Raw genomic sequence first — 12967 nt, 5'->3', positions numbered from 1 at the left:
AATACAATATTTACAGGGGGAAATTCAGAAATGTTGTATAAGCTGTAAAGGCAATCAAATACTTGTGTGTTCTGTAGTAAACACTCTGTCATGTCAGTAGCATGCCAGTTGTGAAGTAGGCTTGTTCGGCTCTTCATGAAGGTGTCTCAAATTGCAAGTTGAAATACTTTCGGACTGGGAAACTTGATGAAGAATGACAAGAAAACTCTGACAAATAATTGAAACTGAACAACTAGGTAGGATAACAAACTGATATTGAATCCCACAAGTCACTAACACACTAACCATTAATGTTGCACAATCCTGCATCTACCCTGAGCAGCTAAGTACTTTGAGGAACTAAGTCCTGCCCTGAAACCAGAGTAATGGTACGTTTATGCTGCAGCCTTACTGCTCACCTTTTGCCGTGCTACATTTACATTGCAGCCTCACTGCTCACTGGGAGTAGTTACCCTGCAGCTGTTCACATAGTTAGCAGAGTTAAATACAGCTCTGCTGGAGTGATCTTGAAGGGGCCAATCATTGGGATCCTTCACATCATTTATCACACTGCTAATGTAGACTCTCAAGTAGGGTACCCATTTCCAGAATGAGAATTTCAGTCTGCAGCGGAGTGTGCACTGACTTGAAACTTCCTGGCTGATTAAAACTGTGTACCGGACAGAGACTCGAACTCGGGACCTATGCCTTTCACAGGCAAGTGCTCTACCATTTGAGGAGCTACCCAAGCACAGCACACGCCCCGTCCTCTCAGCTTTACTTCTGCCAGTACCTCGTCTCCTACCTTCCAAACTTTACAGAAGCTCTCCTGCGAACCTTGCAAAACTAGCACTCCTGAAAGAAAGGATATTTCGGAGACATGGCTTAGCCACAGCCTGAGGGATGTTTCCAGAATGAGATTTTCACTGTGCAGCAGAGTGTGCGCTGGTAAGAAATTTCCTGGCAGATTAAATCTGTGTGCTGTACCAAGACTCGAACTCAGGACCTCTGCCTTTCGTGGGCAAGTCCTCTACCATCTGAGCTACCCAAGCATGACTCACACCCCACCCTCAAAGCTTTATTTTGCCAGTACCTTGTCTGCTACCTTCCAAACTTTACAGGAGCTGTCCTGCAAACCTTGCAGAACTAACACTCCTGAAAGAAAGGAGTGTAAACGACCCGGGAGATCTGGGGAAAACTTGGGAATTTTTTCATCTGGGAGGAAACCGGGAAAAACCTGGGAATTTTTTAGAATTCTGGGAATTTGTCTTTGTTTTTGCTTTCAGTTAAAGTTTTGTAATTTTGGCTGGTAAGAACTGATACTCTAACAAAGGATATTACTGCATCCCTCTACTGCAGAATAATACAGCAGCAATAAAACATGAAAGAGAGAAAAAACGAAAATAAAACTTAAATTGCAAAGTAAATGCGCCATACACAGCAACAAAACACAGTGCTTATACAAGCATCTGTCAACAGCAAAATGTGTCAAAGGCTTTAGGAACACTATGCAATGTTCCGTAACAACAAATTGCCTCCGATGAGCATGACGTCACAACTGTTTACATTAGATTCATTTTAGCGTTTATGAGCAGGATCATGCGCATGCGCAGTTGAGTAGTACCTTCTCCTGCATCTGGCTACAGAAATGTGGCTGTTAGCTTTTTAAGCAGTTGCAGCAAGCAGCTAGTTGCTACCGGGAAAAATTTTACCGGAGCGCCCGAGCTGCCAGATTCTTGCATGCGCAGAGCAGGTGGGGGGGGGGGGGGGGGGGGGGGGGGGGGGGACGACGACGACAAATTCATACTCTTGATGAAAAAAACCTTGTTTCTCAAAGCGAGTAGTATCCAGCGCATGTTAGTCTATCGATTACTCATATTACTTTAAAACGCATCCCTGTCGGTTTTTGAACATTTTTGAACACATTCTGAGTTGATTTCTGAATAAATCGTAAGTTGATTTGTGAATGCGTGCATAGTGTACATTATGTGTCTGTCAGGGGAATCCTCGTCGCACGTAGACACAAACTTTCCTTCAGACAAAAGGGGCTAAACGAGCTGAGTGGAGTAAGGCTGAACGGATGAATGCCAACCGCTCTCTGATTCTGTGGGTGATTGGGTTTGCAAAAGATAAGCGTTGTTATAATTACTATCTAAATCCATAGATTCAGACTACAGGAGTGGAAATAAATGAATAACAGCTAAGGAAGATTACAAATTACCTTCTCGGTGTATCCAAGAAAATGAAATTTTGAAAGAGAATTTTTGGTCAGATTGATATGCTAGTAAGGGCCAGCTGTACAGTCCCCGGCTAGCAGCTGCTTTAAATTCTATTCTGGAAGAAGTGTGGAAGACACGTTGTACAAGCATGTAGCAACGCCGAACCAGAGAATAATTGCAGGGTAACTAACCCAGTGATTCTGGCAGAGTTAGTGGAGTTAACCTGCGAATTAGCTTTGACATTGGCAGGAGTAGTTACAGAATTAGTGATAACAAGACTGTTTGTTAGAATGAGGAAAGAGAAGAAATGGGGACATCACACACATTATGGAACAGTATGACGATTCCAGGTTTGTATAGAACTTTCGTACTGCTACTTTTCGATCTCATACTTGAGAAACTGGAGCATATGAATGAAGTGTAAAACTATTTCCTAACATAAGGCTTTTCGCTTGTAGTAGGTCTAATAGACATTTGATATTGGTACTTTGTGAATTATATTCTGTCGTTAAAATGCCGTTTGTGCCAAAACAGTCTTGTTTATTTGGTGTGTATTACAAATGTTGCAGTATTAGAAAAGCCTATTTTGTTTTATGTAGCAGACAGTGACAAAACAGATGTAATCAGATTTAGAAACCACACCAGTCTTGGGTCCTATTTGCTTTAACAGCTTTTTCAGTGTTAGACAACGACATTTCGACTTTTCATGTAGCAAAACGTTTGACGAGCTTTGATTAGGTAATAGATTCTTTCGCAGAAAGGAAAGCACGCTATGTAAAGTTGTAGCAAGATTAGAGAGAAAAAAAATCTAGGAGCGAAGGACTGAAGAAATGTGTATTGTCTTGTTTTGTCTCATGTCTTTACTGGGTTTATGTATCCTATATTTAATTTTAGCAGTTTATGGTGTGGGTTCCTGTAGTCATGTCCTAGTTAATGATCCACGGGCAACATATGAGTGGCCAAGTAAGTGGTCCCGACAGTTGGGATACCAGCTACTTTGGAATAAGGCTGGGCATCTCGGACATATTCTGAGTCATGGTCATCTTTGTGCTCATACGGCAAAGACTACCAAATCCACCGGTTAGTCCCTCAACCGTGAGGGGTAAAACTCAATGGGACTCGGGGCAAGAAAGGCTAACAACCTGCTTCCCTGGTACTTTAAATATGATGCTGGCAACAATCAGAGCAAAATGCCTCGGACCTTTGGAGGTGACGGAGTCCCACCTCTAACTGACAAACCAGGGACTCCTAAGGTACGACTTGGCAAACAAAGGGTAATGAGATGGGGAGCCATTAATATCAATGGGGGCTACTCTGGGAAGAAGATAGAGCTGGCAGAGGTGGCAAGTAAGATGGGGCTGGACATTTTAGCTGTTAGTGACATTCGGGTAAGGGGTGAGAAAGAAGAGGAAGTGGGAGAATACAAGGTCTACCTGTCAGGAGTCAAAGCAGGAATAGCACAATGGGGTGTAGGGCTTTACATCAGGAAAGAAATGGAACCCAGCGTAGTTGCAATAAGGTATGTAAACGAATGACTGATGTGGATAGATTTGACAGTGTCTAGCAAGGAAATTAGGATTTTGTCAGTATATTCGCATTGTGAAGGGACAGATCAAGATAAGATGGTTAGTTTTTATGAGGCACTCAGTGATGTAGTTGTTAGAGTAAAGGACAAGGACAGTGTTCTGCTCATGGGTGATTTTAACGCCAGGATTGGAAATCGAACAGAAGGGTTTGAAAAGGTTATGGGTAAATTTGGAGAGGATATGGAGGCCAACAGGAACGGGGAAACAACTCTTGGATTTCTGTGCCAGTATGGGCTTAGTAATCACAAACTCCTTTTTTAAACATAAGAACATTCACCGGTATTTTTGGGAAGGCAGGGGAACCAGATCTGTCATTGACTATATAATAACAGATCAGGAAGGCTGTGAGGGACACGCGTGTATTCAGCGGATTCTTTGATGACACTGATCATTATTTAATCTGCAGTGAAATTGGGATTGTGAGGCCGAAAGTGCAGGAGGTCAGGTCCATGTGTAAGAGGATAAGAGTGGAGAAACTTCAGGATAAGGAAATCAGGCACAAGTACATAACAGCGATCTCAGAAAGTTACCAGTTAGTTGAATGTAGTGAATTACAGTCATTGGAAAAGGAATGGACAAGGTACAGGGACACAGTACTAGAAGTGGCTAAAGAATGTCTTAGAACAGTAGTGTGTAAAAGTAGGATGAAGCAAACAGCTTGGTGGAATGACACAGTCAAGGCAGCCTGTAAAAGGAAAAAGAAGGCATATCAAAAATGGCTACATACTAGAACTCAGGTAGACAGAGAAAGTTATGTTGAAGAAAGAAACAAAGCCAAACAGATAATTGCAGCATCCAAGAAGAAATCTTGGGAAGACTTTGGAAACAGGTTGGAGACTATGGGTCAAGCTGCTGGAACACCATTCTGGAGTGTAATTAGCAGTCTTTGAAAGGGAGGTAAGAATGAAATGACAAATATTTTGGACAGGTCAGGAAAACTGCTGGTGAATCCTGTGGATGCCTTGGGCAGATGGAGGGAATATTTTGAAGAGTTGCTCAATGTAGGTGAAAATACGATCAGCAATGTGTCAGATTTCAAGGTAGAATGGGATAGGAATGATAATGGAAATAGGATCACATTTGAGGAAGTGGAGAAAATGGTCAATAGATTGCAGTGCAATAAAGCAGCTGGGGTGAATGAAATTAAGTCGGAACTCATCAAATACAGTGGAATGTCAGGTCTTAAATGGCTACACAGGATAATTGAAATGGCCTGGGAGTCGGGACAGGTTCCGTCAGTCTGGACAAAAGCAGTAATCACACCAATCTTTAAACATGGAAACAGAAAAGATTGTAACAACTACAGAGTTATCTCTTTAATCAGCGTTGTGGGTAAAATCTTCTCAGGTATTGTTGAAAGGAAAGTGCGAGTATTAGTTGAGGACAAATTGGATGAAAATCGGTGTGGGTTTAGGCCTCTTAGAGTTGTCAGGACCAGATCTTTAGCTTACGGCAAATAATGGAGAAGTTTTATGAGTGGAACAGGGAATTGTATCTATGCTTTATAGATCTAGGCATATGACCGGGTTCCTAGGAGGAAGTTATTGTCTGTTCTACGAGATTATGGAATAGGAGGCAAACTTTTGCAAGCAATTAAAGGTCTTTACATGGATAGTCAGGCAGCAGTTAGAGTTGACGATAAATTGAGTTCATGGTTCAGAGTAGTTTCAGGGTCAAGACAAGGCTGCAACCTGCCTCCACTGTTGTTCATATTATTTACGGATCATATGTTGAAAACAAATCATATGTTGAAAACAATAGACTGGCTGGATGAGATCAAGATATGTGAACACAAAATAAGCAGTCTCGCATATGCGGATCACTTAGTTCAGAGCTAGATCAGAAATGTAAGGACTATGGTATGAAGATTAGCATCTCCAAAACGAAAGTAATGTCAGTGGGAAAGAAATATAAACGGATTGAGTGCCAAATAGTAGGAACAAAGTTAGAACAGGTGAACGGTTTCAAGTACTTAGGATGCATATTCTCACAGGTTGGCAACATAGTAAAAGAACTGGAAGCGAGGTGTAGCAAAGCTAATGCAGTGAGCGCTCAGCTACGATCTACTTTCTTCTGCAAGAAGGAAGTCAGTACCAAGACTAAGTTATTTGTGCACTGTTCAATCTTTCGACCAATTTTGTTGTATGTGAGTGAAAGCTGGGCGGATTCAGGTTACCTTATCAACAAGGTTGAGGTTACGGATATGAAAGTAGCTAGGATGATTGCAGGTACTGGTAGATGGGAACAATGGCAGGAGGGTGTCCACAATGAGGAAATCAAAGAAAAACTGGGAATGAACTTTGCCGATGCGGTCCGTGACTTTATTAATGAATGGTAAGAAAACTTTTCCAGTAGGTGACCGTTGTTGCTCTGGAATTCTGGCTTCTTTTCTTCTTTGATGGAGGGCTCGATCAATTTCCTTGCTGGTATATCCGTTTTTCATGAAGGCCGAACGTAAGTGATATAATTCATCTTGCAAGTAAGCCGGCTCGCAGATTTTGTTGGCTCTGTCCACCAAGGTTTTCATGACACCTCTCTTTTGCCTAGGATGATGGTTTGATTCCTTGTGGAGGTATCGATCCGTGTGAGTGTTCTTTCTATATACCTTGTGGCCCACCGTCCCATCCACCCGTTTAATTACCGACACATCAAGGAAATTGAGTTGACCGTTGCTCTCTTTCTCCATCGTAAACTGTATCTTCGGGTTAATACTGTTCAGGTGCACCAAGAAGACATCCAGCTCTTCTTCACCATGAGTCCACACTACAAATGTGTCATCAACATAGCGGTACCATTTAGCTGGCTTTTTACTGGCAGTCTGCAGCGCTCGCTGTTCGAAGATCTCCATAAATAAATTGGCAACTGCTGGGCTGAGAGGGCTTCCCATCGCCACCCCGTCGATCTGTTCGTAAAACTCGTTGTTGTACTGGAAATAAGTTGTCGTCAGGCAGTGTCTAAATAAAGCCACTAAGTCAGTCGGGAAAATATCTGCTATATATGAAATAGCTTCGTTTACAGGCACCATGGTGAACAATGACACTACATCGAAGCTCACAAGAATATCACTTGAGCTAACGTTAATCTCCCTCAGTTTTTCAATAAAATGTGCCGAGTTTTTAATATAACGGTCAGTTCTGCCAATGTATGGTTGCAGCAAGCAGGCGAGATATCTGGCCACCTCTTGTGTTGGAGATCCTATAGCACTCACAATCGGTCTTAACGGTACCTGTGCTTTATGTACCTTCGGGAGTCCATATAGCCTGGGCGGATAAGCTTCCGTTTTGCAGAGTTGTTCTTTATCATCCGAAGAAAGAGAAGATTGTTTTACCAGTTGATTGGTATTTCTCAAAATTTTGTTTGTAGGATCCTTCTGAAGCTTTTTATACGTAGTGGGATCCAAAAGGTCACTAATCTTCTTGTGATAATCTTCGGTGTTCAACAAAACCGTAGCATTTCCTTTATCAGCTGCAAGTACAATAATGCTCTTGTCCGCATTGATCTCCCTCAATGTCCCGGTTCAATGCGTTTGCCTCAGTTTTTGTGCTTCAAATACCATTTTTCCGAATGTGCTTCCTTCTTGGTGTTTATATAAAAAAGTAGTAGAATAACTCCTTTTTTCTGGTCACTTGCAAATTATTATAACAGGGACCTGTACATTGTTCCACCATCACACACCGAGTGTTCACTGCCAAAGATGACTCCAGTGTCAAAGACATTTCACACTACACACAAGCTTCCACTTGTAACTAGTCTCTTTGATATTATTTGTACCATCTACTAATATTAATCAATATGCTGTCACTCTCGAACATATAAGCAAATTAGCATAAAATAAGGCAAATTACAATTCACAAAAAATATTCTGACAAAAATAGAAGAAAAATTTACAACCTCCCTCATTATATTTGGTATTGACAAATCCGGTAGAAAATAACACATCTCCCATATCCATTACATCTTGCAGCGTATTAATCTTACAGACCAATATTATATGTGAAAGCTTTGCGTTCCGTGTAGCAACACTATGTGTATTAATTTAAACCATTAACTTTTTCTGTTTGTGCGTTGACGCTACTTAACAGTGATGCCACTATTTGTTGATTACATCACGTGTCCTAAGCTCTGAATACTCGCTGTCATCAGCTGGCAAGATAACTTGACATGAGCTATGACTGGCTTACAAATGCGCATCACAACCTCGATTTCAATGCATACATCTTTCCAAAACACACTTTTCCCCCCTGTGTTTAGTTTTTTAAAGCGCCGGGAAATTCTACTTCTGTGTATAAAACCATAATCATTCAAAGGACTTATACAGTTATACAGTTCCGAGAGAAAATATACTGTCAGTTAACAGGGAAAAAGTATGTTTTCACCCTGGAGAAAGTATATTTTTAACTGGGAAATCCGGGAATTTTTTTTTTTCCTTGTCCACGTATACACCATGTTATTGCAATTTCAAACAAAATTTGTACACAGAACAAACCGCTGTTCATTTTATTCCTCGAAGTTGGTTTCAACGGAAAATATGAAAGTTGTATTTATGGCTTATTGGCTTATGGTTAGAACTCTGCTGTGGAATCTGAATTGTCAGTACTTTGTAACCCTAGCTGGTCACAGGTTAAAACCTTGCAAAATACTTTCACTGAAAGTACTATCCTCACAGATCCAGTTACTGGAGAGGTCTCTCTTATTTCCCATATACCAATGATCCCAACAAATTTATGCATTCATTTTAAACGACTTCAGTTCCCAATCAAGACTTCCTTTGCAACACCATAAAAGTAGGCTCTAAGTCAACAAGAGATGGTTGTGGGGAGGGGGAGAGAAGTGGACAGAGAGGGGGGACAAAATGAACATAGAGAAGGTGAAGGAGGGGCTGGACAGAAAGAGGTGAAATAGGAGTTGTACAGAGGAGGAGGAGGAGTAGGTGATTGACAGAGAAAGTGTGGAGGAGGAGGGTGAGGAGGAGATGGTTATTGTGTGTGGGAGGGGGGGGGGGGGGGGGAGTGGTTTGGACAGAGATTGGGACATAAATCCAATTACCATAATCATTTAGCAATTGCAAAGCATTCTTAGGTTCTCTAGTTAGACATGTTTTACTGAATTTCCAGTCTTTCCAGTTTTACCTAATTTTTGGCAGTCATTTTAAGTTCTTTACAGGCACCTCACTGAAGCACCGCTTTGTGCATGTTTGAATACTTTCTAGACTTATGATGACAAAATATTAGCGTGGGATAAAAATTTTGTGCAACCATCAGCTCATCAATGTCCTTTATTGCAGTTGAGGACATGTCTGAAATGCAAGTAAATTTAGCCATAATTAAAAATGTGGATTAAAATGGTTAATTGCATTTAGCATTCGTTGTAATGTGCAGGTAATTTTAAAAAGTAAACCACCATGCAACCTACCATTTTCAAAATCAATCCGTATACAGCATGTAAATGTTTTCGAGGCCAGTTGATAATTCCATTTTGTACAACAGTGGTATTTTATAATATTTCAAGTTATTCACATTGATCCAACTGTTATCATGGCAGATTTAGCACATCCAGTGGCCTGAAACACATCCATTTGCTGTTAAGTTATGTAGAAATGGGAATTTCCAGTTGTTTTGTTCAAATAAAAGTTGAATCGTACATTAAATTAAAAAAAAAAATTTAAAGCAATATTACAAATGTACAGTCTGAAGCGACCACACTACAAAACATATGCTCTCTCTAGTTTTGTGAGGGCAGGACTCCCATCCCGTGCTAGTTCACTTTACATTATTTTGCATAAAAATGCATAAACATTTTGAGGGTACACCTACAGTATATGAAAAAGTGGCATTTGACTGGCAACTACAAAGAATTTAGTATGACAAAATAACTTTTTCATTTCTGTTAAAACTACATTTTCGCTTCAGACTGGATGTTACAAGCATATTGTATGTGTGTAAGTACGGTCACTGTGAACACTTGGCTCTTGGTAATGGATAATGTTACTGAAAAAAGTTTCGAGGTTGCATGAGAAGATAATCTTAAGAACATTTGGTAAAAATTGCAACAATTTACCGTGAATAGAAATTGTAGAAGTTGGCATCCTCACAATTGATACTTTTGGTGCCATGGACACAGAGTTTTGAAAATGGGAAAGTAGCTTTTCTAGGTAAATGTCTAAAGAATGTACTGTTAAAATTTAAGCCATTTGCTATGGTTAGTTCTTTAGCTAACTACAATGCAGGGTAAAAAGAAAAAGAAAGCACAGAACTGGTGTTTATGGTTTTCTCAAGAACTATCCATGAGCAAATGGTGCTTTTATAAGTCATCAAAAGCTCACCCTAGATAATGTCTAATGCAAAAGAACCAACTGGTTTGCTCTATTTGCCTGAGCTTGAGCCAATGTGACATACTTAAATTTTGACCCTGTAATGTAAGGTAGCTACAGTATGCCAGTTCTTCTGGAGGGAAACAAATGGTCGTTAGGTCAGTGGCCATCCAAAACACTTAACCCCAGACCTCTGTGATCAATAAAACCCAAGGTATGCTGCTCTGAAAAATTTCAGTTTTTGTGGGTCCTTCTTTGAAGATATTGGTAACAGCACTGTCCTGCATGAACCTATTACGTATTTTTCACTAGTATGATGTTGAAAAAGTCCGTTCAGAAACATGCTAACAAGATTCCACTGCACATCACTTCATTTTGTGAATATTACACAGTGCTTCAGCAAATTACACTGTGAACACTTTACTGGTTTTAACCATTCTGTTTTCTGATAGTTTCCTTTAAATTCCCTTCTTAATTCTGTTCTTCTACAGAACCCTGGCTCCTTGACTTTAACATTTCTTCTAGATGTTGCCTCAAAAATACATATGGCAATATTTCCCACAATTATATCAATTTAAGCCCTTAAACCTATCAGTCCTCAGCTTTACAGGTATGTTTCTCCCTATTGGTCATTCCTTTGCCAAAGTAGTAGCACTCTCCACTGTGGAGGCAATATCAAGATCTTTAGAGACTGTTACAGCCTCTCTTCTAGCCTTCACAATCAGTTTAATTTGGTTTTCATAAATAGCCCATATAAACACTGCTCTGACAAATTACAAATCCAGAGCAATACTGCCATCTTATTCAGCTTGTGTCACCAGGCTCCTAATGGCCTCTAAAATGACACCGTAAGGCATCAATATGTGAACTCCACTCTAGCAGTGCTCTTGTTGCACACTTGACTTGCAAACATTTTGCATAACAAACTTCAGCATAATCTCAAGCTGTTCTGAAGCCACTAATTCAAAGACACTATCACATTAACCAAGAATTCGTTATGCTGTGTTTTGCTGCCATTAAAAGATCATAGCAGTAACTTTAATGCATCCCTTAACTACTAAACTGTCTGATTGGTGGTGACTATGCAGCATTATTGTCACTTGAATCTACATACATGTTTTACAGCATACTGTTCCAACAATTTTTCTCACCTTGCTTGATTGGATAAACAGTTTATACTACCCTTCCACTCCAAACTTATCAGTTCACATCACTTCCAAGTCACGCGGTGAGCTTAGTCCAGCAGCCCCACACCTTAGGTTGCCTTCTCAATTCCCTTGCAGCTTCTGGACCTCCTTGGATTGTCATATGACTACTGTCACCAATTCCTTGGACTGGTGAGAACCTGCCTCTCGCTGCTGACAGCTCCCATGTGATCAAACTAACCAATATGATGGACTCACCTGGCCTGTTGGGAAACCTAGTTCTGCCCACCTCTCTGGAACTGTCAAACCCCATTGTTGACCTGCCTCCAATGCAGTTGAACCTGCGCCACTAGTGGTCATTCCTGGTCTGTCAGCACCATAGTCATCTTTCTTCACCACAAGATATGCGTGCTCATCACCCAGTCTCAGTTACTAGCTCTCAACGTTCTCCATCTTTTCTGGTCTTCAGGTTGAGTACTATCAGAAGTTACATTGATCACACTTTTTGCCTATTTCTCAACTCAATTACGTGCCAGTCAGCACCCAGTAAAGCTGCCTGTCTGGTCATCCTCACACAAAAGTTTCTGAAACAAAATGAATTTATTTTATGTGACGTCCAGTGTGTTCTGTGAGCAGATGAGGGTTATAGCTGATTGATGCTGGATCAAAGTTGTGACGTCGGCTTACGAAACTCGGTCCAGGTTCCTGGAATTGGGATACTTTATGAAAAAGGACGAGGAAACTTTGACAAATACACGAGACCAGCAAGTAGGTAGGGTAAGAAACCAATATAGAGACCCTACCACTCTAAGAATGTTGCAAATCCTGCATGTAGCCTGTGCAGCTAAGTGCTGTGAGAAACTAAGTCATGTCATGAAGGCAAAGTAGCACAGGAGTAATTCTGAGGTAAATCATTCCTTCACATTGTCGGTTCTGCTGATTATATATGCATGCAACCATTTTATGCAGTGTTACAAGGCATGATCAGAAACTAAGGCTACAAAGCCTGCAGTGAAATGTGATGTTTTTATTTCATACATTAAATACAGCCAACTGATAGTACATACACAAGGTTATTCTTCAATGTATTCTCGAAATCATTTTAGGCACTTGTCACTTCATGGGATTAATTTAAAAATATCCATATAGTAAAAATCCTATCCTTGCGTGTTTAGCCATGTTGTTGTTAAGTGTTTCACCACCTTGTCTGAAGTGAATCATCAGTCTCCTAGGTGCTCCTTCAGGTGGGGAAAAAGGTGAAAGTCATTTGGAACAAGCTGTATTGGACTCTGTAAATGCTGTGCTGTATCGGCTAGTGCAATACTCGTTGGAGACATTTTCTGGACAATCTACAAACTTTCAACACCATTCTGTGACATGGTGAGAAGATATTACAGTCCCTCCATAAACCTCTACCAGGCACTGGTGAATTTTAACTGCAATTGCATGTTTTTCCCACTGAAATCAAATAACTGAGCAGATTTCTTCACGAGACCAGTTTTCCAAACAAATTGCCATTTATGTTTATCTACAACTATCTCTGTAGGGGCAGGTGGTTGAAACTCTGCAGGTGCCAACACCATGTACCAGAATTACCACACACTACTAATTTCTATATAATAAATTAAAACTCCAGGAATATCGGTCCTGTAACCTTAGTTTCTGATACCTCTCATATAGCTCCTTAAAACTACTTGCTGCGCCTAATGCAGCTCATTCACAACAACT

General features: G+C 40.6%; 1 protein-coding gene across 6 annotated transcripts in view; it reads left to right on the top strand.

The window, feature by feature from the left end:
- The window catches only part of LOC126353935 (uncharacterized), a 340432-nt gene that overhangs the window by 203944 nt on the left and 123521 nt on the right, over window positions 1–12967 (top strand). The gene's annotated exons all lie outside the window — the stretch shown is intronic.

Source organism: Schistocerca gregaria, chromosome 3 (assembly GCF_023897955.1).
Source record: "Schistocerca gregaria isolate iqSchGreg1 chromosome 3, iqSchGreg1.2, whole genome shotgun sequence".
NCBI lineage: Eukaryota > Metazoa > Arthropoda > Insecta > Orthoptera > Acrididae > Schistocerca > Schistocerca gregaria.
The sequence above is the reverse complement of the archived record's forward strand: the minus strand, read 5'-3'. Positions and strand labels throughout refer to the sequence as shown.